Source organism: Chenopodium quinoa, unplaced genomic scaffold (genome assembly GCF_001683475.1).
Source record: "Chenopodium quinoa cultivar QQ74 unplaced genomic scaffold, ASM168347v1, whole genome shotgun sequence".
NCBI lineage: Eukaryota > Viridiplantae > Streptophyta > Magnoliopsida > Caryophyllales > Amaranthaceae > Chenopodium > Chenopodium quinoa.
The window spans coordinates 1,771,708-1,775,855 of NW_018744662.1; the positions used below are offsets into that span (position 1 = coordinate 1,771,708).

At 31.8% G+C, this 4,148-nt stretch overlaps 1 long non-coding RNA gene across 1 annotated transcript; it reads right to left on the bottom strand.

Annotated features, from left to right (window-relative positions):
• Positions 1–206: 206 nt before the first annotated feature.
• On the bottom strand, positions 207–3,882 carry LOC110701964. Its single transcript, XR_002507428.1, has 2 exons — positions 3,217–3,882; positions 207–3,131 (listed from the first exon to the last, which is right to left on the bottom strand). It is a non-coding gene; the product is annotated as an uncharacterized LOC110701964 (long non-coding RNA).
• Positions 3,883–4,148: the final 266 nt, after the last annotated feature.

The window sequence follows — 4,148 nt, forward strand, 5'->3', positions numbered from 1 at the left end:
GAAAATACTTTAAAAGTGTAAATCCCTGCAAAAGTCAACCAAATATACGAAAACACTAGAAAACACCAATTAGTAATAAAAGTGGCTCTAAAGAGCCAAAAACACTACTAATTATGATAAAGGGACGAGGGTAAAATACTATATAAAATAGACACATCAGTGTCAACCCACTGAACTCAACAATCAACCCCGACAACCCAGGTCGGTTTTTTTTTTTTTGGGATTATTTCCAAATTTTTATCTTAGATGATAAAAAATTAAAGAATTAGTTTATGAGTATTGAGTAATTGTGTTTATGTAATCATATTTTTGAATTAATTTGTGATTTAGTTTATTTGTTATTAGTTTGTGAATTGAATTGTGAATTTGTGATTTTGTGAATTATTTTGTGAATATGGTGAATGGAAGGTTGAAACTTTGAAATTAGACAAGTAGTTTGTGAATTTAATTAATATATAAATTAGTTTGTAACTTTGTGTATTGCTACAACAAGTGTTGAAAAAGTCTTTACGACAATGACATATATCAAAAATAAATTGAGAAATAGTATGGTGATCAACTTATGAATGATTTTTTGGTTACTTTCATTGAGAAATAAGTGTTTTTACAAGCGCCCGATGAAGATATCATTGTTCGATTTCAAAGAATGAAGATTCTGAGGATATTTTAGTACTATATAACCGAATTGTATTATTCAATAGATTTTGGGATTGTAACTTTTTAGTATTAAACAAGTATGTACCCGGATTATTTGTATTGTGTACCCGTTTTTTTTTTTAAAAAAACAGTTTGATGTTAGTTGAATTATCGAAATTGTCCCCCCTATTGTCAAATTTCTAGGTCCACCACTGCCACAAAGGACATACGCATCCCCTCTACACACCAAGTTGTAATCTATTTCAAAAAGAAGGAAGAAAGATGAACATTTTGCACCAAAAAAATGATTGTTGATCAAAGGTTACTCTATCATAAATTTTTACTCTAGCGTTCTAAACTTTTACTCGTATGGTCTAAAATATTACTCACATGTTCTAAATCTTTAATTATTTATTCTAAATTTCACTTATAATTACTTACGTAGATAAATTTTTATTCATATGTTCTAAAGTTTAAATCATGTGCTCTAAATATTTAATCATGTATTCTAAATTTTTACTCTTTTAATCTAAAATGATACTTAGGTTCCAAAAGTTTCTTTATATGTTATAAAACTATTTTGTGCCTATATATAATAGGTGAATATTGGTCATGTAAAAACTTTTCGAATGATGAAGGAAATACGTGGAGACTATGAAAATGTTGGCGCTTCCAAGCAAGATTTTAAAATTTTTCACATGAGATTCAAAAGCATTCATTCAAAGTTCCGATGCTAAAATGTTTGTACACAATTTCACAAAGAAAAAGTTGACGTGGAGTGCTTTTTTCTTTGATTTTGAAGTTGATGATGATTCTTGTCTCTCTAGAGCTCACATCTTATGTTCTGATTTATGTTTTGAATGTTCTAAAAATTGCTTCTAATGTTCTATATTTTTAGTCTTATGTTCCAAATTTGTTTTATATGCTCATAAGCTTTAACAACTAACTATGAAATCATGTGTTCTAAATATCAAATCATATGTTCTAAATATTTAATCACGTGTTCTAACTTTTTACTCATATGTTCAAATTTTTTTTTCACATGTTCAAAAAACGTAGTGCTATATTTTATATGTAATGAAATTTGATGTTCATGTACTGTTCTAAACAGGTATAACAAGGTATTTACTCCATTTACAGGAGTTGATAATCACAAGAGTTGTATCACTTTTGCTGCTGGTTTCATAGCAAAGGGAGATATTGAATCATTTGAGTGGGTTTTCAAAACATTTTTTAAGGCAATGGGAAATAATGAACCCAATTGTTTGATCACATATCAAGATCCAGCTTTGAAAATTGCTGGTAGTAGAGTGTTTCAAAAATCTGAACATCGGTTATGTATGTGGCATATAATGAAAAAGTTGCCAGATAAAGTAGAGCCTGCTGAGTTTGAAGAAAGGTGGAATAAGGTGATGGTTGAGTTTCAATTGGAAGGAAATGAGTGGTTGTGTTATATGTACGAGATAAGGGATAAGTTTCGGCCGAAGTGGTTGTCGGATGTTTGGTTAAGGTGGAAAGACAGTGAGGGATTTTTACAATTATAGAGGAGGGATGAGGTCGGGTATGGTGGTTCAACTAACGGGCAGTAGTGCAGGGTTAAGGGGACGGGCGGCGCTGGAGCGATGAGGAGGGGGTCTAGGCGCCGGCGGAAGATATGCTGGCTGGGTGGCGGTTGTGGAGCGGTGGCTGCGCTAAGGTGGCTGGCTAGTGGGGGTTAAAAGGTGATTTTTTTAAATAAAAAAAATAATTGAAAAATACGAATAATATGCTTCCACGTGGCATATTATTTATGATAAATAATCAATTAATTATTTTATAATTTAAAATAATTATATAAACAACCAATAAAATTATTCCACGTGGCATAATTAGGCTTTAATGACTAACGGAGTTAACTTCCGTTAGTCATTTGGGCATTTAATGACATTTTTCTTAAACTCAGGAGTATTTTTGAAAATTTTGATGGGTATTTAGTGAATAAAAAAATTACTCAGGGGCATTTGGTGAAAAAACAGTTTTTTTTAGGGGATCTACTACGCTAACCTAGAGCAGCTTCAATAGCCTATATACAAATCACTACCTCAAATAATTTGTATTCAGATAATAATATGACAAATACCACAAAATAAAGATAGTCAAAACAACAATATTGATTTCCATAATCATATACGCAACATGTAGTTAAATTTCAACTTGGCATTTTATCGAACAGGTTATAAGCATCTAAAAATGATTTCTAAAAGCGACCCCAAAACCTAAAAAATTTGGCACCAAAAACCCATGGAATTCGACTAACAATGTATATGCTCAGAAAATTCGAGCCAAACCCTCCCAAATTCGAGCAAATTTGAGCCCAAATTTTCGTGTTCAAACATGATAATTTAAAAATTAAACAAAAAATCAAATAATTAAACCCTAATAAAATCACTACTTACTGATTTGATGGACAAATGACTTGTATTGGAGATTTATCCGTGCTTTGTGAATCGATTGATCTACAAAAAATTAAACGAAAATTAATAAAAAAAAAAGAAAAAAATTTGAAAAAAATATAATAAAAATTCGTAAACATTAACTTACTTCCTTCTTTCATAAGTAATATCAGGAGATGTTGGTAGTATTTGATTCGAATCCATTTTCTAATTCACGAAGTAGCATGAACTAGGGTTTCTAGAGAGTGGATGGAATTTAGAGAGTGAAAAACCCAATTAGAAGACATCTTAGCCGTAGATTAGATTCAATCTAACCGCCAAAAACATTCTACAGTAATGGCAAAATTGTAATTTCGTTTGCTAATATACTCCCTTCTCTTTTTTCACTTTCACTAATTTTCCATTTCCCATATACTAGTATTATATAATAATGGGACAATACATCATAATAGATACTTATCTTCGTTTTATTAGTTGACACATATTCATTTTTAGGAAGTTTTTTTTTAGTTGACATGTTTTCTTTTTGGGTAAGTTTTACATATTGCATTTACTAGCTACCGTACTTGCTTTATCATTCTCTCTCACTCTCTCTCCTCTCCTTAATAAGTTAACTTGTCTGTCTAAATTGAACGCGCGTCAACTGAATAGAAATGGAGGAAATATAAGCCTCATATAAAGATTCGTCGGCTTCTTGGGCAAAATTCTGGATCGCACTCCGTAGTAGGGCTGTTCTCTCTTCAGGATAATACTTGTTATAGAAATTCAAAACAAGAGTTTCCCAGTCAGTTATACCAAGTGTAGTTCTATTTAAGCCATTAAACCACAATTTAGCTTTTCCAGTTAAATAGAAAGGAAAGAGAATCTCCCTGATTTGGTCTTGAGTGACCCCGGCTTGCCTGATGGTGTTGCAATATTGACAATAGTCGGCAATGTGAAGATTCGGGTCTTCACCCTTGGCTCCACTGAATTGCTTCCTCTCTATCATCGTTATAAATTGAGGTTAAATTTCAAATTGAACCCCATCGAGAGCCGGAGTAGGGGTGAAATGTGGAAAATCCGTAAGCTTTGGTTGTGAAT